This window comes from Pteropus alecto, unplaced genomic scaffold (genome assembly GCF_000325575.1).
Source record: "Pteropus alecto unplaced genomic scaffold, ASM32557v1 scaffold25, whole genome shotgun sequence".
In the NCBI taxonomy this organism is placed as follows: Eukaryota; Metazoa; Chordata; class Mammalia; order Chiroptera; family Pteropodidae; genus Pteropus; species Pteropus alecto.
In genome coordinates, this window is record NW_006441955.1 from 18,178,186 (window position 1) to 18,205,155 (window position 26,970).

General features: G+C 33.0%; 1 pseudogene; it reads left to right on the top strand.

The window, feature by feature from the left end:
• The first annotated feature begins 16,498 nt into the window (after positions 1-16,498).
• Positions 16,499-16,617, top strand: LOC112486087 (annotated as a pseudogene).
• The last annotated feature ends 10,353 nt before the right edge of the window (positions 16,618-26,970 follow it).

Consider the following 26,970-nt stretch of genomic DNA (forward strand, 5'->3'; position numbering starts at 1 on the left):
TTTCAGCCACAAACACAAACAATTGACTCTAAATCCTTTAACACAACCTGTCCATGGACAATATGTCCAGTCCCTTTACTATTTATTAGCTGGGTGACCTTGGGAAATTTGCTTAATTTATCTGCAGCCTAATTTTTTCCCTTGTAAAAAGGGGATACCAATACTCACTATTGAGAATGATGATGGTTAAATAAAATAATCTACAAAGTATCTAATACCTTGAACTCAGTTAATGGTAGGAGTTATTAATATGTATATTTCTTATTTTCTGTATAACATTCTATGAAATTGATATACTACATAATTTATCTCCTCCTGAAGGTCATTCAGGCTATGCAGATATTTTTTCTGTTATCAATAATATCCAAATTACATCTTTGTGTACATAGTTCTTTATCACTTTATTGCCTTTATTGACTAAATTCATTGAAATAATTTATTTGAAGTACAATTCTTATATGATTGATTATGAACAGTTTTATGCCTCTTTATGCATACCAATGAAATCTTTTCAAAAAGGATTATACTAATTTTTGGCACTTACTCTGACCAGTTTTTTTTGGCAAGCATTCCAGAATGCAGACAGTAACATAAGTGCAATTGTACTCTTTTCTTCAAAGTTACCCCCAGGAAAACTCCGTTCAGACTAATAATTCTGTTATAGCTCTTAATGATTCTGAAACGCCTTTGGAATTACTTTTATAACTGACTTCTCAGGAATTGATATTGAATTCTCCCTCTTCTTAGCCCCCTATATCTTTATTCATTGCTAAATCCTGTCTGTCTCTGTCCATACAGACTTTGATGTTCACCCAGGCTTTTCCTGTTATCAGTGCCTTATTATGAGTCCAGATCCTCATAATCTCTAGCCTGAAATAGTCCAATAGCATTTCAACTGGTCTCTCTGCCACCCATATTTTCCCCCTATAACTCATAGTCTCTTATGCCAACAGGTGTCTTTCCTAAACTAGATATGGTCTAATCTTGCATTTATTTTCATTCATCTGTTGTTTCTCGCCTCAGTGCCTTTGTTACTCATTTGCCTGGATAACTCCTACTCAATCTGGAGGAGGTGTTACCTAAATAATTTTCAAGGAGGAGGAGTATTATATCATCCCCTTTTAATAGCAACATATGTAATCAACATACACCAAAGATGATGCCATTGTACCTAAAGAGAATTTTGTAAAAATGATCATTGTAACTTTTTTGAATATTTACCATATATCGGGCACTATTTTAAACATTTCATGTTAATTAATTCATTTAAATTTCACAATTACCTTATGAGATAGGTAGTGTCATTGCATCCATTTTTTAAAATTTTATTTATTTTATTATTTAAATTAGTTTCAAATATACAGTACATTGGTTAGACATCTATGTAGTTCATAAAACGATCCCCCCAATTGCTCCCTCCCTCCCCTGGCCCTCTACCTAGTCATCATATAATTGCTAACTACACTCCCTCCGCCATGCTCCCCATCCCTGTGCCCAACTATCAACTACTAAATCCATTTTTTTTTAAAATGAAGAAAGTAAGGCACAAAAAGTTTAAGTAACTTGCCCGAGGTCTCAGCTGGTAATAGGGCTGCATTTTAAAACCCAGGAAGTCTAATTTTTAACCACTAGACCAACAACTGCCTGGTAACTCATATTTATTCAGTAGTAATTACTCTACTGCGACTGCTAACTTTACAACATTATTTTCCTTACCTGGGTTTCCCTGCTCTAATGGTGCGATGGGAATTGCCACACATAGTAAACTTCAATCTGTGCTGGCTTTACTGTGTGTCAGATGTGGTGAAATGGCGTGTCACTTTTATCATTCTAATGACAATTGGCTCTGCCGGGACAGATGGCACTTTACTAACACATTATGGTATATTATGAAATGTATACAGATATCTCATCATTTTCCTCTTTTGAAAATATTTAACTACAATTAGTCCATTGAAGTTTCCAGTAAATTTTCTTTAACTTGCCCAGCTTTTATAATAAAACACATATTTTTATTTTTAAACATTTATATTTACTAATATATTCCGTAAATGACTGCCTACTTAGTCTGTGAAGCTGTCTCATAAAGAATAGATTGTATGATTTGATGTGAAGATTTAATTACATTTTCTTGACTCTTCCAAGTAGTTATGCTCAATCACACACAAATGGACAATGATACCTGTGTCTATGTCTGTGGGAGGACTATCCAGGCACTTTAAAGCAAGGACTTTGTGTTTTCTTTTCTAAGGAAAGTCCTTCGTAGGAAGAGCACTTAATTTGTACCAAGCATCATTCTGCTTTATTAGAATTACTTTCTTTGCTCTTTACAGCAACACGTGTTACTATCATTTTTGGATTAAAAATTGAAAACCGAGAGAGATTGAGTAACTTCTCAAGACCACACAGCACATTCAGTGGTGAAACCAGAACAAAAGTCCTGGCCATTTGATCCTAGAGCCCTTACTGTTAATCTCAGTGCAACAGCAGTTATGTGGAATGTCTTTGTGCCTGGATTCCTGAATAGAAATCTTATAGCACTTAATAGAGTTTAATTGAGACACAAGCAAATGGGCACATAATAAGATACTTTGAATTATGGAGATAAACCAATAGATGGAAGCAGTAGTGTCTTTTGAAGTGTCTCAGAAAGATGACCAGTTTTAAAACTAAAAGGTGCTTATAAATACATTTTCAACTTTAATTGTAACAAATTTCTTTCATCTCAAGTGAACAGGAAGTCAGTCGTTGGCATGTGTGGGAAATATGTCAATTTGTCAATGTGAGCAGCATTATAAGAGCTGCACTTGGATCTACTGTGAGCTAGTTAAGCATATTGATTGGGAACAGTCTGGTAGCAGTCACTTGGTGTCTTGATGAGTCATGCAGATAAACTTTACAAATTAATTCAAATTTTCATTGACTAGCTTATAAAATTGAAAAAAAAAAGCCAATAAATACCTCTGTTATCTTTTTTCGATATTATTATAACAGGATATTTTTCTGATTTAAGATTACTAATGATACCTTACACTTGATCAGCGTTTCTCATTTGGCTTTCACGAACATAACCTTATCTAATCTCCACAAAACTGTGGAGTTGATATTATCGGAATTTCCCAGCCAGGCCTTGAATTGAGGGCTTTAACCTACAAACCAGCATTATTTCTAATGTGTATTTATTAATTTATTATCTCATTCATACAGTGAATATATATTGAGTAATCACTATGTGCCAGGACTACTCTAAGAACTCGAGATAAAGCACTGAACAAAAAAGTCAAAACTCCCTGTCCTCATGGGGCTTATATTCTGGTTGGGGGGAGGGAGTCAGGCAAGAAGGAAATAAGTGAAAGTTCATGAGTGTTAAAAAAAGTAACTTATAGAGTATATTAATATAATAAGTATTTCGATATCAATAATTGATAACCTAGTTAATTAATTCATATCCAGATATGCTTTCTTAAGCAGAACATGTTGAGTATTTAATTCTGATTTTGATATACAGATGTAGAAGCTTAATTCATAATTGTCGAATGAATAAAAAAATGAATGAAGTAGAGACATGAAGGTCATTAGATTTAGGAAAAGGATCTATAATTTCTGTGCTAATTGTGGCTTAACTGATCCATTCTTTACTTGAGAAATATATATATCGAGTGTCTACTGTTTGCCCTAGAGATAAATATCAATCAAGGTTCCTGCTGTCAGAATGTTAACATGTTCCCAGGAAAGACAAATTAAACCAAGAAACCATTATAATTCCATAATAGGGACAAGTACATGATGAGGAACATAGTCATATAGTCAAGACTTAAAAAGACAGGAGAAATTTTGAGTGGAAGTAACAGTTGCATCTTGAGAAGAGAAGGGGAGGAAGCTGGAGAGAAAGAATATCATAGATTAAAAAATAAAATAAAATTATGTACAAAGGTCCAGAGGCTACAAAGAGTACATTTGATTATCTAAACTATTGGAATCTTTTATGATTTAAAGGGTTTCAGTTTATGAGTCTTTAGAAGGAAGAAAAACTTACTGTCTTTTGAACTTCCTTTAGCCTTTGTCTCCTTCTTCCATATACTATAAATAAAATTTCCATTAAATGAGACTGGTCCCAGTAGCTATAATTTAAGTAATAAATCTTCCAGATTGAATTTGAACCCCAACATCAAGCACAGTGTCTCCAGCACCCAGGAAAATGCCTTATCCACAATAAAAGCTTAATAAATGGCTGTTGACTAAACAGAAATTTTTGGCTTGAAATCCCAAAGTGGCCAGGTTTTAGAGTCAGTGCAGAGAAGGTACTATGAAGAGATATCTGAGAGGCAGTCTGCTGGACTGGGTTAACTTTCAGATGTCCATTTATCTTTAACTTCAGTATAAACTGCTAGGATATTAAATCAACAATTAACATCACGTAATAATCTCCAGCAATATGATCATTTTCTTTGTAACTGTCACCTTTACAAATACTTTTGTTACTCAGTGAGCTCATTTAAATCATAGTCATAGAAAATAGGGAGCAAGAAAGCAAGGAAGACTTGACGGAAAAAAAAATTACTAAAGAATTTTCTGTGAGAGACTGTTCTTGTCCACCGAATGGAATTTTTAATGTGTGAGGTAAATTGATTTGAAGAACAAAATTCTATTAATGTATCACTTGAATAGATTTATATCTGAATGTGTTGCCCCATCTTCTAATACATACCTGGAAAGATGTGTTTAGTCACAGTTAACTAAATTATAGCTTTTTAATGAAGTGTGAGCTTTTCCTACTCTGTCGCTATAGAGTGTCAGGTTATCAAGCTTCATTTACCTTCGATCCTGAGACCAAACTTCAGAAATATAGTCTATGGTAAAATATCTAAGAGTATGTTTTGATCTGGTTTAAAAATATTAAAATATGTAGTGATGGCAATATCTTGAGCAAACACAGTAGTACAATTCTGGGCTGGTAATCTTAGCAAAGACCTTCTTGAACAGTAAGTTGGTGTGTGGTTGACACAAGTGCAGGCTTATTATGTTTTTTCTCAGAAGTTATGAGATATTATTTTTTTTGTATTAGAACTTTTTTCTAAGAATTTTTGAAAAGCTAAGTTTAAATTTTTGAGACATGGGCTGTGCTTCCCAGAAGCCCCCTTGTCTCCATCAAATAATTGATCTTTTTCTAGCAAGCAATGTGAATAATGATGCTTAACATGGTAAGAATTATTAAAACCATTATTATACTTTATAATTAGAAAAAAACTTTCACATACATTGATATTCATAGCTATCTTGTAAGGTAGATGTGATTACCATCATTACTAAATATAAAAAATAGAAGCCCAAGAGAATAAAGCAGCTAATTCAGAAGCAACCAGGAAAGCTTATCAAGAATTAGGAAATGGCAGAGCTCCAACTGAAATCAAGTCTTCTGTTCCCATTGTATGTGCCTTTTCACTATGTCATGAAATGTTTAAGGTGGCTCAGGTTACATGCAGTAGTCACTCTTTATTAATGGAGGATACATTTTAAGACCCCCAGTGGATGCCTGAAGCCACTGATACATACATACCTATGATAAAGTTTAATTTATAAATTAGTCATAGTATGAGATTAACAACTATAACTAATAATAAAATAGAACAATTATAACAATGTAATATAATAAAAGTTATGTGAATACGATCTCCTTTATCTGAAAAATCAATCTATAAATGAGATCACTACTAAGGGACTCATGGTGAGTAGCATATACAGCGTGGATACGATGGATAAAGGGATTATTCACATCCTGGGCAGGATTGAGGGGGATGCTTGAGATTTCATCACACTACTCAGAACACAGTGCAAAATTTAAAATTTATGAATTACTTATTTCTGGAATTTTCTATTTAATATTTTTGGACCAAGTTTGACAGTAGGTAACTGAAACCACGGAAAGTGAAATCACAGATAAGGGGGACTTTTGTACTCTATTAGTTAGCAAAGCAAATCAACAGGATATTTCTCTCTCTCTCCCCCTCCCTCCCTCCCTCCTTCCCTTTCTCTCTCCCTCTTTCTCTTCTCTCTCTTTTTCAGGTTTTTTTCCCCCCACTTTTTCTATTAAGATCTTCAATGGTTTAGATGAGGTTCATCCACATTATGGAGGGTAATCAATCTGCTTTATTCAAAATCTACTGATTTAAATGCTTATCTCCACCAAAAAGCACCTTTACAGAAACATTCAGAATAACATTTGAGCAAATATCTGGGCACTGTAGCCCAGCCCAGTTCATATATAAAATTAACCACCACATACACCAAGGTGTTTCCAGCCAAAATATACAAAGTGATATTGGATACAATTAATTAAGTCAAGGATGCCATTAGCAAAGTCAATGATCCAACATTCCACAGATTTCACATTCCAATCTTTCTACTGAACATTATTAACTTTGGTCTTATTTGAGGTTCTTTCTCTCTTTTATACGCACATGCTTGAGACCATTTCAGAATTACTATAGATTTGTTCATGTACTTTTCCTACCTGACCTGGCATGGCAAATGAACCATAATAATTGTCTCAAATGCGCCTGAAGCTCTAGAAGAGTCTCTATAGAGAAAGAAAAAAAAGGGAAAACTACATGTATTTCTCATTTCCTACTTTTAGCTAATGTGTACCTTACAAGGGTGAGGTAGAAATGATCTCAGTTTTACAAATGAATCAAAGGACCAAAGAGTGAGAGCAAAAGGCCTAGCATTGCACAGATAGAATAGAGTGCAGATAGAGTTCATACCAATTTCTTTTAGGTGTATATGCTCTTTTCATTTTGCTACACATACCAAGAATTCTTGCGCATACCTGAGGGAGCTGACTGGAAACTTTCTTGATCATTTATTTTGTTGCAGTGCTGCTTTAATCTGTGAACATATGCGTAGGCTAAATAGTCACGGGGAACTTTATTGCATTGCTTGGAACCTTCTACTCTCATAAAATAATTTATGTAAATTATAATAAGAGACTAGACAGAATATAGGTCTAACTCCAGTTTTTATGTCCCAAGTCATGTTGTAAGTTATCTGTCGGGTATTTTTTTTTTAATTCATTATAATAAAAATATAATGTCCTTTGATTATATAAGCTTTAGAAAATAATATTTCTTTTATCTGGAAGTCACATCTGATAAACTAGAAGTAACATACTACAAATGAAAAGAAGTGAGATTTGGTGCCTGGAGTTTTAGCCTTGGCTCCTCCATTAATTGGGGGATGACAGCAGACATGACTAGTCGTCATTTAAACTTTCTTGGGCTCAATTTTTTTAACTCGGTGGATATGATAATAAACCTACTACATAGGAATTTAATATAATAATGGTATAAGGTACTTTAGTACAGTGCTGGGTATTTTATCAGCTCTAAATAAAGGCTAATTCTCGATAATTGTTTATTGGCTATTTGTGCTACTCATTTCTACTCTTAACTTTTTGCCTTAAAAAATCTCGTAAGCTTAGTTATCTATAGAAATCAAATAAAAAATATATATATAAGTGCAAAATATATCTCATTGTATCTTTATACAATCCTTAGAAGCTCAGAAAAGGTTATAGATTGCTTCAGATTACATTGCCAAAAAGTGGCAGAACCCATACCTCTGTTTCTGGTGCTGTCTTTAATACAATACAGCAGACTTCCCAGAAGTAACAGAGTTTAAGAGAACTGGCTGCTAAAGGCTAGTAAAGTATATGACAAAGTGAAAACTAGCAATATGGTCATATGAGACAATATAGATGATCTCCACAAAGTAATTGCAAGGACCAAGTTTAGAACTAGAAAGCACACAAAAATACACACCTGTATTTTTGGGGAATCACTGTATTGTAGAAAGGCATATACATGATGTTTAGAAAAGGTCATTATGTTAATTACAAAATTAAAATGTATAATATGATATTCTCTAAGCACTAAGTATTTTCAGTAAGTCTAGTAGCAAAATGCTATGAGCTCCATTGAAATGTTGTTATATAGGTAAGTATTATTAAATTATGCACAAGGTCTACTGAAATGGAATCATCAGCAAGTAAAAGAAAACTAAACCCATACATTTTATATTTGTCTTTAGTAATAAATTGATATTGTGGTATAGAAACAATACATTGAATTAAATGCAAATCTCAGTTTAGTTCATTTAATAACTTGTGACCATGAGCAAGTATGTATCTCAGTTTTATGTATAATGTGAGGTCAGTGGAAGAGGGGAATAAGTCTGCTTCTTTCTCCAGAGTTCCATGAATGCTCTTATTTAAAAACTTTTTTTTAGAAATGTAAGTATTTAGATTTATAGAAAAATTGCAAAGATATTATAGGGAGTTTGCACATACTCCCATGCCTACTTTCTCCTTTATTATCTTATATTAGAATGGTACATTTGTCATCATTGGTTAACCAATATTGATATATTATTATTAATTAAAGTCCATACTTCATTTATATTTCCTTAGTTTTTACCTAATGTCCTTTTCTTTTCCAGTATATCATCCAGAATACCACACTGCATTCAGTCATCCTGTCTTCCCAGGCTCCTCTGGGCTGTGATAGTTTTTCAGATTTTCCTTGTTTTCTGTGACCTTGATAGTTTTGAGACATACTGGTCAGAAATTTTTTTAGAATAGCCCGCTATTGAGACTTGTGTTATGTTTTTCTTATGATTATACTAGGCCTAGATGATTTTAGAAGGAAGAACATGGTGATAAAGTGCCTGTACAGACTCATGGATGTTTATTTTATACTTTGGGTTTTAATGCAACTTTATTTATTTTGTTGCTCAAATCATTCCAGCTTTAACCTTAGATGCTCTTTCATTTGACTTATGTGTTCCTTTGACATACACTCATCGTTTTTATCACAGCCTTACTTTGTGGTGCTACACAATGCTCCAGGCCCATCTTGTATATTTCCTGTCCCAGTCCTAGAATCAGCCATTTTTCCAAGGAGCTCTGGTACCTTTAATTAAAGAATGATATTAAAAACCAAACTTAGAGCACTAGGTATGTTATTATTACTACAGTATGATTGCTTCTAATGCCTCTCAACTGACAGAGCAAAGAATATATATATCCAGAATATATATATACATATATATGTATATATGTATATCCAGAAATAGTTTATGTGTAACCATTTCATCCATATTAAGCTAAACATGAGTTCATACTATCTCCAACTCTAATCCATTACCACATGGATCATTCTACACTCCTCTTGTTTCTCTGTAACTTCCGATTCCAATAGTGAGAAACCTGTTTTCCACCATCCACCAACTATTTACTTAATTGTTAAATCCCGCTATACCTGTATAGTGGTTTCAGAATTGTTAAATCAAGTAGTATGTTACTGAAACAGCTTTATCAATTAGAGGAGAGTACTTATGTGCAATTACTTTTGCCTTTAGTGTTGTAGACACTTTATTTTCAGAGTTACTCAGGTTAGCACCTTTTCCCCTGCCAATATAGTCATTTTTAATATAATGTAATATTCAAATTAATGATAAATATTTTTAAAACAAATATTAATAGACAGAACTGTTGTAGATCAATATGAGAAAATAAAGATATTAGATTATGCTACCAGTTTCTTTTATACTGTTTTCTTTTTCATTTATTAACAAGAATAAAATGAATACATGCATGTCTTTTGAGGCCCAAATGATTTTCTTTGTTTTTTCCAAATGATTTTCAAATTTAAAATTTATTAGTGTGAAATATTACTTTTGCATAGTAAAAAGCAGCCACTGCTATTGACAGCTGGATTCTGTTTTCTAAAGGTATTTCCACTGGTTCACACATATATTTTCTTTGTAGTTTTCGGATCAAAATATTACTTAAATAAGAAAATGTTGAAGTATATAACCCCAATAATGTATAAATCATCTGTTTATATGTTTTATTTTATTTCAAAGAAAATCTTAAGGAATTAGATGAGGAAATTTTGTCAGTGTTACTTTACAAATAAAGAAATTAAGATTTAGTCCATCCTATGTTCATATGACTTTAAAATGTCAGAGAAAGAAATAGAACCCAGATCTTTTTTTCACCATTCACTGATAATTTTGACACCATCTTTCTGTCATCTCCAAATAGATTCACTATAATAAATATATGATTTTTTAAAAAGTTTATGATTAATTGGGGCTAAATGACAAAAGCAATGTTCCTAGTCAGCAGTGCAAGATTGACTATGATGCTTAATAATTCATATATTGTACACAAAGTAAGCTACAAGAGAGTAAATGTCATTTAAAACAGACCAGTGATTCATACAAGTGGTATATAGCTAGATGTTATGATAAATATTTCATTGTATATCTGAATTTTACAAAGCTTTTAAATGGAAAATTTTAAAAGATAGGTTTGGATAAAACAAATTAAAATTAATTTAAAAAGCATTGATATCTATTATCATTTTTATGATAACTAATATTCTATAGTACATTAGTTTCCAAGGGCTACTGTAACAATTACCACGAAGTGGGTGACTTAAAACAACATCAATTTATTCTCTTAGTTCTGGAGACAGGAAGTCTAAAATAAAGATGTTAGCAGTGTTGGTTCCTTCTGGAGGCACTGAGGGAGAGTCAGTCTGTTTCGTGCCTCTTTTCTAGATTCTGGTAGCTTAGGCTCAGGGAGCCCTTAATAATCTTTGGTTTATATATGCATCACTCCAATGTCTAACTTCAACTGTACACAGCTTTCCCCTTGTGTATTTTTTCTCTTTTTCTGGTATGGACAATAATGATTGGATGCAGGGCCCACCCTAAACTTCCATGATGTCATCTTGAGATTCAAAGACCCTTTTTCTAAATATGACCGTATTCACAGGTACCAGAGTTTAGGACCGGGACGTATCTTTAAGAAGCCACTCTTCAGTCTGTAGCTTAGATACTAGAATTCAGATAATTCAGAATAACATCAATAAGTTTTGTTACTTATATGATCTTGGTGAAATTTGGTAATGCTCTTGATGAATAAATGGAAGAGCTCCTTTGCTTGTTAGGAAAAGAGCTTAAATATGTTGAAAATAATTTGATGTGTTATAGTAATTCTATTTTATAACTTTCATTACATAAAAATGTAACTTTTACATTTACTATAATTCACATTAATTATGTTTCATTACTGAAATGCCATTTTACCAAATATTTTCTATGTGTCATAACTTCTATTTGACTAAGATCTTAATCCAAAAGACTAATGGAAACAGAAGTTATTAAACAAAAAATAAGTAGAAATGTTTATTCTATTTACTGCTTTTTAGATCCTAGGGGTTAAATGTTTGGTACCATATAGCATAAAATTTTTTTATTCTTACGTAATATCTCTTTAATAATCTTCTAATTTCTGATTGTTTTTAAATTTAAATTTATTGTACATCCTTTGGAATACCAGAATGTAGATGACAAGTTAGGCGGCATCGTAACCACTCTACTTCGTAGCTGTTTTGCTTGGGCCTTTCTTTTTCAGTGTCCTTAGTAATTTGATTTCATTCCCCAAGATTCAGTTAGAAAATAAATGAATTATTTTTCAAACATATGAACCATGTAAAAAATTAATTTATATAAGCTTTATAAATTACTTTTTTTGCCTTATCAAGCTCTTTAATATTTCATTTATTTTTCTTTTTTCTTGGACTTGAGGAAGTAAATTATATATCTGGGACTTTTTTAGAAGGCAAATGTGACCTTTATGTTATTATTCTGGAACTTTGCATAGATGGATATGCTATTTTCAAATTCAAGATCCAAAACCTCTAACCTCTCAAAAATTATACAGTTTACTGTTTTTATTTTATTTGGCTGAGGCATTTCAGTTTTTGTCTTAACCCACAGAGCTAAATACTACAGTTTTATTTCTGGTCTTCAAAACAAAAATATTTTTTATTTTAAATTAGTGTCAACAAAAAATAATGTGATGTTCTGTATTGACCCTTTAATATAATTTACAACTTGTAAAAACCCACAGATAATCCTCTCGATGGGTGAGGCAGATGAGTTGTAAGAGTCCTCTGTTAAGATTCAAATTTTATATGAAACGAGAAAAATACTGTCATTAATACCTTAACTTGATTTAGTTGTTTGGTTTATTGGATTAGCTCTAGCAGAGAACAGGATCCCAAGAGAAAAGCATGGATGATAAATTAGGTTTTGAGGAATACCTATGATGTCTTTGGCATCTCTTTTTATTGTTTTATGGGTTTCGTTATAATCATTTTATGTGGTTCAAAATCTACCAACATGTTTATCGCAATCCCCTGGATTTGTTGGCATTACCTGATAGCTGGTAGCGTATATTAGGATGGCTTTAACAAATTTCCTGCCACTTTAGGATTTGAGGGATAAGGTAATACAAATGAAAAAGTATCTACTCTGTCAAAGAAAGTTAAACTATTTACTACTAATGGTATTATACAAATAAGGTAGGCAAGACACGTCATATATCTGTAACAAAATATTAAAATAAGTCATTCAGTAAATGTGTGAGCGCATTTTAGTTTTGACATATGGCACCCTCATCGGACATTAGAGTGATTGGCTTTTTAGGTAGGTATCCTCCTACCTTATTGAGGATGATTGTCTTGATAGAACTGGACTATTCTATTAAATACATAGAATGCATTTAACAAAACTATTGACAACTTGCTTTATGCAAGGCATTTGGCTACATGCCATAGAGGATACTAAATTAATAAGACAGAATTTCTTCTTTAGTAGTTAGATCTGTTAGAGACATGCAATGCATATACTTCTAATCACAACTGAGGTACATGAGTAAGTGCTATATGACTATAGTTCTGATTAGGTAGAGACAACCACTGGCTTAGGTACTCAAGGATATTCTCTGGAAAAGGGAATATTTGATGTGGGTCCTAAAAGATGGAAAGTATTTCAAGAGGTAAATATATAGTATAAAACACACACACACACACACACACACACACACACACACACAGGAAGGCATGAGTATTATGTGTGTATATATGTATATATGTATATATTTCAAATGAAAATCTGCTTTGACTAGATAGAATATAGGGACTCAATGAGAGTTATGGCTGGAAATATAAGTGTGCCAGATTTAAGGAATGATCTTAATGCTAGGTCAAAGAGCTAGAGTAATATTCTCTAAAAATTAAATTTTAAATCATACACAAAATTACTTTTCTATCTTATATTTAGGGATCCCCAACCCCTGCCCAAGTACCGATACCAGTCCATGTCCTGTTAGAACCTGACTGCACAGCAAGAGGTGAGTGGCGGGCAAGCAAGCAAAGCTTCATCTGCATTTTCAGCTGCTCCCCAGCACTAGCATCACCTCCACCTCACATCATCAGGCATTAGACTCTCATAGGAGCACCGGTCCCTAGGCCCAAAAAGATTAGAGATCACCACTATAAAGAACTTTATTTTTAGAAGGACAAATTACAGTTGCTTTGAAAGTTTTAAATGTGTGTGTGTTTGTGTGTGTATGTTTGTGTATATATAGGTCTCAGACTCTCTGAACTGAAGTAATTCCCTCTCATTGGTTGATGAAAAACTTTATATAAAGCAAGTACAAAATGTTCTTGGCATCCACACATTAATATTTGAGATTTTTGACTCAATAAGAGCTATCTTGAAAGTCTACAGCCTAATAATTTGTGATTTTACTGAGACAATATATATTTAAAGATAGTTCAGAGCTAGTCACTTACCTAGACCCTGAGTCTAAGAAACCACCAATTCTCAAATAATGTTCTCAAACAGATATTATTTGAGAAATTAAGTACAACAGTTCAAAGCAAATAGCTGACATTCAAGGTATAACGTTCTTTTTTCAGCTGTAGGCTATCTAGGGCTTTCTTGCTTTGGAGTTTTCATTTTTCAAATCTAAAACTAACACTCTGTTGCAGTCCAGGTAATTTTTTAAGTGTGAAATGTTAGTGATAATTTGGCATGGCACAGCTTCAAATGATTTGGCATTTGCCAATATCTGTAAATTTTTACTCCTTTCTCTTTCATTTTTTTTTATGTCTTCAAGACTTAACTGAAAAGACTTTTAAAGGCACTGTTCTTTAGCCATCATCTGCTTTGGCCACCACCTCTGCCATAGCCTCTTCTTCACATTCCAAGTCTCTGACAGGCTGTTGTCATGGCCCTTACTCTCGAAGACTGTGGCACCATCTCCTGTCACCTGCAATTTCTGTGACCACATTGAAACTCTTCATTGAACTTGCCCATTGTCTGGCTGGAGGCAGCCACATGATGAGAAAGTGTGTTAGGCACTCAAGTAGAGTCCTGCTCTGCCAGGCAGTGTCCCATAACACCCTAAAATAACAATAAAAAATATCATAAACCAGTTACCTTGCTATATTCAGTCCCTGAGTTCGTTTCTTTTAAGCTTTTTCAACAAATACAGTAAATATTTTTAAGTGCTTTCAATATACTGGACATTTTGCTGGGCAGTGGTGATATGGAAGTGAACAAGACTCTAAGAACCCTACCCTCAGAGATCATGATATTCTACCGAATATTTTAGTCAAGTAGTTTTAAAATAAGAAGTGATATTTTTTCCAAGTTGCCATGTATATATTTATCTTTACATAGCGTAAAATAAAATTTAACAGAAAACATGTTCATATAATCTAATATTTATAAAATTGGTTTTTCTCCATAGGAAAAATTTCCAGATGACATGTTACTATATATATAAAGAACTCTAAAGATTCCACCAAAAAGCGTTTAGAACTAGTAAATGAACTCAGTAAAGTAACAGGATACAAAATTAATATTCATTTGTCTCAGGGTATCTTTTGATTCCAGATAATGGGATATTTGATGATTAGCAAAGGCAGCATGAAAACATTAGGCTTTTTAGTTGTGATGTGAAAGAATTCATCAGTAAAAAAACAAAGGAGATTGGAGGGAGACTGTGGACTTCACAAGTGGACCTTGGGCCAACCTTACTTTATTAAAATTCTTAAATGTTTCTTATATTCTGTGCATTCAGCCAGATAGTATGACATTTTATCTTCTGATTTTTCAAATCTAACCCACTTCTACATATTTATAAAGGTTATTAATTAGAATAGTAGAAAATAGTTTAATATGTTAATTTTTATATTATTCCAATCTTAGCTGAAGACAAAAATTACTTTATGAAATAAAATGTTACATATATTTGTGAGTCTATCTTAATTTTTTACTTTTATACATACAGAGAGAGTAATAGAGAGAAATATAGTAGAAAAAAAAACAAAGGAAAGAAAGGAAAAATAAACAATGATCCCAACACCCAGAAGAAAACACTGCTAACATTTAATCCTAAAAATATCTTGTTAATATGAGTACTATAATAATTACTATTTGATGAATGAAGAAGTAGAGGCTTTGATGGTTTAAGTAACTTATACAATGGTGCATAGATGTGATCAGAACTTGCCTAGTTAATTTCAAAGCCTAGTTTTCAGCCAGTATGAATTGTCCTTGTAAATTATGATTTCTAAAGGATGATATATGTTTTTTATTTAACCAATACCCCATTTTTAGATATTCAGGTTGTTTCATTTTTTTCACATATGATGTTACAGTAAACACTGAACATTTTTGCCCATTGATTATAGAGAATAATGCCTAGAAACGAGAGGACTTACGCAACATTTTTACACATATTTGTACTGGAAGTTTACAAACTATCTTTCAGAATTATTTTCATATTTTTTGCCTATTTATATATAAAGAATGTTAAACCCCAATGTATCCTATCAGCCAGCTTCAACAGTGATCATCATTTACTACTCTTGTTTCATCTATGCTGATATTTTTTTGTTTACTATAATATTTTAAAGAAAATCCAGATAATATATCATTTTACCCTTAAGTGTTTTAGCGTGCATATCTAACAGATAAGAATTGAGCTTTGTAATTATTTCCTGTTTCTTGCAATTTATATGTCAAAGAAATAGGATCATTTTTCATTAAAAATTTTCCATAACCTAGATTTGATTAATCCATTGTGGTGGTGTTTAACTTGTCCCCTTTCCCCTCTTTTTTTACCCTTATGAACTGGTGGTTAGATCTAAAAGCTTGATGAGATTCAGGTTCAATTTTATTTATTTTACTTTTTTTTTTTTTTTGGCGAGACTATTTTGTAAGTGATGCTGAGTACCATATAAGGAAGAATACAATTTCAGGTTGTCCCAGGTTCTCTGATGACAAGATTGGTCTTTATATTCAAGCACAAGTCCTCCGTTTTCCTTTTTTCCTTCCTTCCTTTTTCTTCCCTTCTTTTCCAATATGGTAGCCTGAAATTAGTAACTCATTGTTTTTCATTTCTATGATTACTAGTGATACTGATTTTTTTCACACACTTATTGGCCTTTTGAACTCCTTTATTAAATTGCCTCTTTCATTCACTGCACTATTGCCATTACGGAAGATGAATACATTTTTATTGTATTTTAATGTAGTTAGATTAGGGACATGTTTAATTTTTTACATTTTTCTCTATGGCCATGCTACCCTGAACAAACCTGATCCCGTCTGATCTTGGAAGCTAAGCAGGGTGGGGCCTGGTTAGTACTTGGATGGGAGACCACTTAGGAAGACCAGGTGCTATAGGCATAAAAAATAAAAAAATAAGGGATTGTAAGCTGACAAGGTCCTTGCAATCTGTGAGGTCAACCAAGGGTTGCCTCGCCTAAAAAAAAAATAAAAAATAAAAAAAATTTTTACATAGAACATTTTTAAGAGAGTGCTTATTTATTTATTTATTTTCATTAAATTTATTGTGCTGATACTGATTAATAATATTATATAGATTTCAAGTGTACAATTCAATAATACATCATATGTATATTGCATTGTATGTTCACCACCCAATGTTAAATTTCCTTCTGTCACCATGTATTCCGTCACCCTTATCTACCTCTCCCTCCCCTTCATTCCTTTCTCTCTGGTACCCCCTAAACTGTTGTCTGTATCTATGAGTTTTTGCCTTGTTCATTTTATGCTTTCAGTTTTATTACTCAGCCATAAGAAAAGATAAAATAATGCCACTTGTGACAACATGGGCAGATCTTGAGATTATCATGCTAAGTGAAATAAGTCAGACAGAAAAAGTTGACAGCCATATGATTTCACTCATATGTGGAATATAAAAAAAACGGTGCTTTAAAAAATATTCCTAATCTAACACAAAAACACATTTTTAATATACTGATTTAACTAATTATAACACAGTGGTTATATTGTCATAAAACTGGTGAGTGTATTAAATCTCTAAGGCAAAAAGTTTTCAGATATTCAAGGGAAAACACAGTGTTCTACACAGAATATTTTAACAAATTTAGTTTTCTATAACAAACATCTTCAGATTCACAGTTATACATAAACAGCTCTTGAAGTTTTTATTAAATCTAATAAAAAAGAAAGATCATCGCTCATATTAAGTACACTTAGGCAAGAAATTCAACTTTGTAAAGAAAAAATAAAGAATAGGTATAAATTTTATTAAAATGGTATGGAAAATGTACACAAATATTTGATTAGTTTTTTTCCCCAACTAAAGATAATGAATAACCTAGTAGTTTTATTCTCAAAACACTTATGACAACAGTTTGTTTGTTTTTTTACATCGTTTCTCATTAATACTTTTGAAATTTCTGACCAAAGATTTTAACTTAAATTTTAACGAAAGCAAAATTAAAGTCATTTGGCTCTTAATATATTTTATTTTCATTTGTTTTTCTATCAATTTGTTTTTTCCCCATATATTATTGATAACCTTTGGTGTCCTAAGTACTATAGATATTTTTCCTAGATTGTCATTTGCCTTTCAGTTTATTTACCTTATTTTAGATTTGTAGTAATTTTAAATTACATGAGGTAAAATATGTCAAGATAGTGGAGTTTTGTTAGTCATGGTAGTTATGTTCCTCTGAAGTTGCTACAAACACTGAATTAGTGAATACTGGATCATTGCTCCTAGTGGAAACGTAGGTTTAGGTTCCTGCAAGCCTCTGGTGACAGCATTTTTATGGACTAATCAATGTATAACCTTGTTTTATGTGTACGCTATTTAAAGGCATCTTATTTAATATATTGTGTTGATTCATTAACATTGAACTCATGGCCAATGGCACTATAACTCATTTCTGAATGAAGCTTATCTAACTTTTTCTCTCTGTGAAGGGCATAACAGCTTTCTCTTGCTTAGGAACACTAGACAGCACTTTACATTATGCTTGGGGAACATTTTAAAGAGCAAAATCACAAACAAAAAGAACACAAATGCAAAAATGTAGCACTAAATACCACAAAAAAGGACACTTTTTTGAAGTATGAGAGATGAAACGAGAAGGCATCACCTTGTTCAACCTCAGTCAGAAATGCCCACATTGAACAATTCAATTTTTTGCCATTCTTTTTGCCACATGTCCACAAATGACCACAAAGGCACCACAAGTATTGGTGTGGGGGTTACAAATAAATTTTTGTGAAAAGGCAATCTTATAAATTGAGAATCTCCAAATAACGAGATCAACTATGTTTTCCATTTTGATTTTTTCTTTGCTTTTCTGAGTCATCCACATTTTAAAGATGTCTTTGAATAATTTCTCTTATGATCTAATGTTATTGTCTTAGATTGCATTAAAAAGAAACAAATGTATTTAGAAAACTGCAAATTAAAATAATACCCCAAAACAGTGCTTTATGTAATCAAATAATATAAGTTAGATTTTTAAGAATGTAAAAGTTAAAGTGGCTATATTAAACCTTGATCTGCTATAAAATTAAAATAATTATCACTCATGCTTTCTTCCTATCAATAACAATGATAATAACAATTATCATTTTTCTATATTGTTATGTTGGAGTTAACAATCTAATACCTAGAAAATATTTGAATACATGTAAATTAAGTTTGTGAGACATTTAAGAATTACATTTTTGGATATTCTGCTATATGCTTTAATATAGACGGTTTGATTACCAAAAAGTGGTAACAGCTGTGCTTGAAAATAAGCCATTATGAAATGTTCTCAGTGAGAAGATTGGGTTTATTCTGAAACTCTTGTTACTGACCTAGAAGCTGCCTTTTGACTTAAAGGAATACCTATAAGGAAGGAACATGTCAGGAATTTTCGACTGTTGGTGTAAAGAACTGTTTTCTTAGATTGTATATATTTATATCAGGTAATATAATTCGCCTAAAACATTTATGATGTTTCTAACTTAATTTTGTAAATTAAATATATGTACACAGACATATAGTCATTTTTACAACTCTTTATTGAAGATATCATTATCTCTGCTATTCAAATGAGGAAACAGAAGCTCAAGGGTTTAACTTATCCAAGTCAAGTAACTTGCCCAAGATCACATAGCAAGTAAGTGCTAAAGACAAGGCTCATCTTGTCACTCTTCGCACTATAAAATTCTCTAATTTGGCATATTTTTTCTTATTTCTTGGCCTTTCTATATGCTAGTTCCTCTTTATAAAATGATCTGACCTTGCCCCACCATCTTCACTTAAAGAACTCACTCATCCTTCAGTTTTCACTCCAAGTATCACCTTCCAGTCTACAAGAGGTGTCTCTCAAATATAGAAGCTGAACACTCAGTGCATCCCTGTGAATACTTATCACGCTGTTTTGTGTTTTGCCATTTTTGATTGCATGTACAATTGGTAAAGTCAGGGAATATGTCTTGTTCAGTAGTATTCTCAGCCCCTAGCACACTGACTAGCATATAGTGGGCCCATTTGATTTGAAATATTTGCTGCTTAAATGAATGCATATTTCCAAATGTTAATAAAGCCACGTTCATCTAGATTCAGCAAATGTATGCATTTTGATAACTTCTGAGATGGTGGATATCCTGAAACCATTATAACTGACTTATGAAAAGAAGCTAGAGAAGAGGCATTATTCTGGAAAGATGTCTTTTCTAGTGTCATTAGGTTATAATTACAGGATAAATGGAAGAAAAAATATGTATCCAAGAGAAAGTGATAATGAAGAACAATTTTGGATTTTTCATTAAGAACCTAGAAACAGTAAGGAGTAATGAGAAAAAACATAAGAATATTTACCTAACATATGATTGTGAGAACACAGTATTATCATTCATGAAATTTCAGAGTTGGAGAACATTCATCTAATCATACATCTAGAAGCTCTGTTCTTGACAAACTGGTTCACATTTTATTCCATATTAATTAAGAGATATCCATGTTTACATCATATACATACAAACTCTTCATTGGAAAATTTTATTGGCTTACTTATACTATCAAGAGCATTTATTAATCACTTTTGTGCTTAAAGTGCCACATGGAAGGGACACCAATGAAACATAAGCATGACTGGAAAGGTCCTCTTCTCAGAGAACTTAATTTTAAGACAGATACCCAGGAGCACAGTAATAAACTTCAATTTCCAAACCCAATCCTGTTGTCAACATATTCAAGCAATATTAAATACAATTGGAATACAACTCTGAAGTATATGATAACTGTGTATCATTCTTTTCTGTGCCACTAAAACTGAATGCAAATCAGCTAGGGAATGTGTTCATTTTCACATATCATAGCTGTAGGCAGATAAGTCTTATTCGTCCTGGGCTCTGTGGCACAGTGATATCACTGACCAGACACCAATTCTGGCTGCCTTCTTTTGTGCAGGAAGGAACAGGAGCAATTTAAATTGCCCTTAGGCAACTTTCATTGTCTTCATTCAAGTTCCCTTTCTTGGCACTGATTACTTATCTTGGCTCTCCTATTAACTGCTGTGTGACTTGAGGGATGCGGAAATTTAACAACCTGCGTGATCTATCTCATTTGTAAAAGGCAACTAATCTACTTACTGCAATGAGTCGAATTCCTAATAACACCAGGCAACTCTAATTACTTGAATGACTAGAAACAATTTACCACACATTTGCAGGCTAGACATGGGTTATATAAAATGTCTCTCAGTGTGACATGTAGACATCTTCACCATGGTAAGATAGAAACTAGTTTAGGTACACTGTATTTGTGTCTTTGAAAAAGACTGGGGTAGTTTTCTTCTACTTTTCCTTATTTTGGCCCAAATATTTGGCATAAAATATTCAGATTAAATATAAATATGCTGGACTGTAGTTTCATGTAATTTCTTGCTTTAAAACCATGTTAGATTTTTATCAGCAATTTAACCCTTTGGGAAAAAAAAATCTATGAATACTCTTAGTTCCCTTCTTCCTTTTCACTTACATCTATCTATAAGGGCTAAAAAAAAATTTCTTAGTTCCCAGCCTCCCTTGCAGAACATTATTAGAGGATTACGTGTATGTGTTGGGGGGAAAGGGGGAGGTGTCTTGAAATGGTTTTGCTTTAAGTAAAAGAAGGAGAAGCTACTTACTGACACTGTTCCTTCTCCCTTCTTATTACATTGAAAGAAATCTGTAGTATTTATCTTAAGGGGAAGACCAAAATAATAACAGAGAACAAAGAGCTGACTTCGTTGAGCTATTAAATCAATGCCAACAGCTTCCTACTTTCAGAATTTTAATAATGTGAGGAAAAATAAACTTTTATTTATTTAAACCACTGTAAACATATTTATTTATTTTAAGCTTAACACGTTCTTGAAACAAGATGAAAGAGTGCATATATATGCATATGTACATATGAGAATGTATATATACATATGTTAATGAAGCAAGACATTTGACAGAAAAGGGTGCATAAAATTCAGCTGTATGAAATGCAGGTTCATGTTACTATGAGGTTAATGATCACTATTTTATCAAAATAGTGTAATTGTAAAGATTTTTTAAAAACATGTTAAAACCACACACTAAATTGATCAGGAAGTAATTACTAGCCTCCTGGCACCCAACACACAAACACCCACTTCACACCCTCACCACCAAGAGAATTTTAGCTCTCTTGGGGCTGGTCAGAATAAGGGTCTTAATCACCAATTATGCATTACTGAAATTCCTATTAACGAAACTATTGATTTACTGTCATTTAAAAGACAAAGCAACATTATCGAAGGAAGTGAATATTTCTCAAGTGCTATCTATGAAAACACTGCTGTGCTCTTTCATTGCAAGTTATAAAAAAAGTATTTTTAATACCTGCTTTTAAGAAGCTTACACTAAACATTAACTATATTTAAAATAACCTTCAGTATTATAATCATAGTGCAGTAAATAAAATTTAATGTCAATGTTAGATACCTAGATACTGGATTTTTAGTAGTAAAATCCAGATTAATGAAAAAAGTATAGGTAACTTTTGTAGTTATGTTCTAAAATAATTAGTAGATCAGTTATTTGCTGTTAAAATAAAATCTTTAGTTGTATCATACCACACATATAAGTTCATAACAGTACTCTCATAATCAAATATTTAGTAAAAAAATACTCTGAAAATATCATAGTGAAGCCTTCAAGTCCTTTGTGTTTGCTTCCTCAATTAATTTAGCAATCTTTTTATTTAAAATTATCATTACTATAATATAGAAAGCTTAATGTGAAAGTCTTTTTCCAAAGACTTGATGGCTTGATATATTCATAGACTTTATGATTGGGGAAAATAATAATTTAAAGCCTAGAAAAAACAACTGAAAATAAATTTTCCTTAAAATACTCCACATTGCTAATGAATGACCAATGTTAGTTTGGGTTCTACCTTAAAGGTATGTTGCCAAAAAATGTTAGCCATACCAGCTCTTCAGAGAAATGAAATGGCCTGTATTTCAAAGTGGAAGAGATCCATTCAGAATGAAAAGGAATGGCAAGGGATTGGCCAGAGCAGAGGCAGCAAGACAAATTAAAGAATTGTTCTACAATGAACTCTTTCATGCCCATTGAAATTTCCATGTTCAGAACATACTGTAGGAAACTGAGAGAAACATGTATTCCTGAAGAAATTGTCAGAACAAATGCCTAATTTTAAATCACTAGACGCTAGATGATAGTTAAGTGTTGGGAGTCAAGATTATTCTTTGTTCTTTGGGAAAAATTTAATTTACATATTGTATTGGCATTTTTAATTCTACATCTATTTATTCTGGGCTACTTGACAAAGAAATTCAGTTTCTAATCGGTAGCACAACGGGTAATTGTCTGGTGACCAGTTTCATTGTTAGTGCCCCTCATTTTAAATACATTTTACTCACAGCTGTGATAGTTGAATGGATGTCCCAAGTCCATTGGAATATGGATGGCAAGCACAAGAGATTAAAGTTCAGCCCTAGGCAGGGCTAGGATGGCACCTAACATAAATCCAAAGGATATTACCACCAGCGTCTTCTACAATGCCTGGAACATAGTAGGTTCCCAATCAATAGTTACTGAATCTCCAGTTTAAAAAATAGATATTATTTATCTTGAGAGTATTATTTATAAGAAGGATACATTAGCAATGAGAATAGAATGTGGTATAAAAATATTTATAAGCCGAAGAGTGTGTTATATACTTAGAGTCAAAAATCAGAAATACTCTGAGAGCTTATGGGGCTCGAGTGTATAGTGGAGGAAATGATTTCGTCTGCAGGACTCAGCATCTCAGCACTTATGGTCAGGGTAGCTGATTGCTGTAATAACAAAAAATCCCCAAATCCCAACAGATAACTGTAATAAAGGTTTATTTTACATTATTTTCAAAGTCCAGTGCAGGTCAATAGAGTACACTTTACACAAGCAGTCATTCAAGGATCTAGATTCCTTCAATTTTTTTTTTTCATCTTCTCTGTTTAAATCTTTAAATTTTCTGTATCAGCCAACAGTTGGAGAAAGAAAACGAGGTATTTTTATACACAGAAATCGGCACACATTACTTCCACTCACATTTCATTGTCTAAACATAAGTCACAAGTCCACACCAGCGAAATATGGAAACGTACTCCCACTTTGCTCAGGGTGAAAGGGAAAACATGGAAATTGGTAAACACTAGCAGTGTCTGTTATAGTCCACTCTTAAGAACATCATATATCTGTTTCACACTTTTCCCATGCATAGGACATACTAATTTCTCCTCCAGAAACGCGACCCCAAAACCCTTTTAGGTCACTGGATGCACATCAATGCATAAGGCTAATACTTAGATGGTAGGGAGCCACCTCCATAGGATCTGGATGTGGTTCCTTGTGGGCCAGCAGCCTAAGAACTAAAATAAAATGTGATCCATAACCTCTACATAACAATAATATACAGTGATGGAGCACAATCAGAAAAATATGGTAGAAACTTGTTTTTAAATAAATCATGGAAGGCACTGGCCCATAACAATTATGAAGTATGACTAGTAAGATGTGAAGACCTCTGCTGTGGTGGGGATGGGTGGGATAGTCCTTAATTAGACTTCAATTCTAAGAAGAATACACTTATCTATTTTTTTCCTAAGACTCCTGACTCCAGGTTCCGGAAGTTTCTTCCTTTTAGCCTCCATGGCCGGATCTGATGTGAACATTGGGAGCATGCCTGCCTTGGTGGCTGCCCAATAGTCACGCTTACTTCTGGCACCTGCAAGTATGGGTGTGGGAGAGTTATTTTAAATATCAAATAGGTTCAGGCTCTTGGTTTCATTGACCATGAAATTTCCTTGAAAACTTAGTAGGCTTTTGATCTACTTGATTTTAGTCAACTCTATGTCAGTAACTATACCCAAAGTTCTTTCCTGTACATGCCAGTCTCTCTCTATTTAATGGTAGCTACGCTAGGCCATCAGATGTGGCTAGAGAGGCTATACCCTATGTCTAATCTTTGCCATAAGGACTAAGACTTAGTAGGCCTTTGACTCTCAGATATATATATATATATATATTTTGGTCTTATTTCCTATTGTTTGGAATCTAGAAGTAGTTGTCTTCAGGACTCCTTCAATATTTCAAATTTATGGATTTTCTCTTCCCCATCATTTCTGCCAACAAATCTGCCAATTCTTTTTTAAGCTCATCTCTTTCTCATGATATTCCACTTGAAACAGCAATAGCATCCAACATGCAAGATCATGTTAGTTCTTTCTCGTTACTTCCCCTAGAGCTGTAGGCTCTGTGAGCAGATGCCTGCTTTCCAAGTTATCACTGGTGATAGTTTTACCAAATGTTTGAAAAGGCAGATAGAGCTTTCCTCATAGCTCTGTCTCCTTGCCATCTATGGTGCAAACACTTAGCATTAGCTTAATGCCCCATATCTTAGTTTTTGTCGTGATAACACCCAACTTCAAAGTATGTTTCTGTATTCAGAGAGGCGTACTGCTATAATAAACAACCTCAACATTGAGTGGCATAAACAAGAATTTATTTCTTACTCATGTCACAGTCCAGTACAGCTCTCTGGTTGGAGGGGTTGGCATGTATGCAGGTTTTGCTGTAGTGCTTCAAAGACACCTATCCCATTCATCTGCGACTACTTCTATCTAGATCAGCAGTTCTCAAGTTGTGGTTCATGTACCTTTGGAGGGGTGGGGTAGCCTGTAAGGCCAAAGCTTTTTTCATAATAAACATTCTCTGTCTTTTTCTGTATGTTGACATTTGCACTGATGGTGGAAAAAACAATAATGAATAGTACTGTTGGTCTTCACATAAGTCAAAACAGTGGGATCAAATTGTAATAGTAGTCACTCAGCAGTTCTCAAGTTGTGGTTCATGTGCCTTTGGAGGGGTGGGGTAGCCTGTAAGGCCAAAGCTTTTTTCATAATAAACATTCTCTGTCTTTTTCTGTATGTTGACATTTGCACTGATGGTGGAAAAAACAATAATGAATAGTACTGTTGGTCTTCACACAAGTCAAAACAGTGGGATCAAATTGTAATAGTAGTCACTGTCCTTCACTGCCACTCATTTGTAGCCAAAATTTCATCAGTTTCTTTTAAGAATGCCTTGATGGAGAAAGAATAATTATTTTAATATATCTTGTCTTTTGAGTGCAAATCTTTTGTACATTCTGTACAAAGAAATGGGAATTCTTCATAAAGCACAAAGGGAAAGCCCTTGCTGTATTATGTGAGCTTCAAGCCGAACTTGTAATTTTTTTTTTCTGGTTTAATACTATTTCTGCTTGAAAGAACAGACAATTTAGACTTCAATATTTGGCAGAAGTTTCCTCAAAAGTTAACAAAGTGAGCCAATTATTTCAAGGACAACATTGTCAGTATTTGTGGCAAATGGTAAAATTCAAGGTGTCAAGTGAAAATTAGAATTTGGGGAACTTATTTATGCCACTATGAACTTGAAGCCTTCCAAATATGTAAAGACCTTTCCAATGGGATTGGTGGTGATAGTGATATTGTATAAATAAATGCACCAACATTTATAAGATATGTATAACTCAGTGATCCAATATTCTTCAATGACCAGTGCTTAGTATTACAAAATCATATATTGGTTAACTCTCCATTCACATTGTAAGGTAGAGTCATGGATTTTAATGTAATAGAAGAATAAAAGTTCATTGATATGATTTCAGATTCTTTAAAATTTTTATTAAATTTGTCGAGGGTGACAGTCGTTAATAAAATTATATGTTTCAAGTGTACAGTTCAATAATAAATCATCTGTATATTGCATTGTGTGTCCACCGTCCAAAGTCAAATCTCCTTTCATCATCATATATTTGATGGCTCCCCTTTATGCTTATCTACCCCCCGCCACTTTTCCTCATTGCAACAAGGCTTTTAGAAACAAAGAGCTTCCATGTCGTATCAAAGAAGAATATACAAAATTATCTTAAAATTTTCTTCCATTTTCCAACTACTTGTCTATGTGAAGCAAAATTTTCTTCATTTGCGGAAGCATATAGGACAATCCAGTTATATTAAGCCAGCTTTAAAGAAATTGCAAAAATGCAAATAATGCCACTCTTCTCACTATTTTTTGTTTTTGAAATTATAACTAACTTTAATGTGACTGAAATTGGAAAGTTCTTCACAGTGTTCCTCCCCTTACAAGGGATGTTCTCATTTCCTATTTATTTCTGCT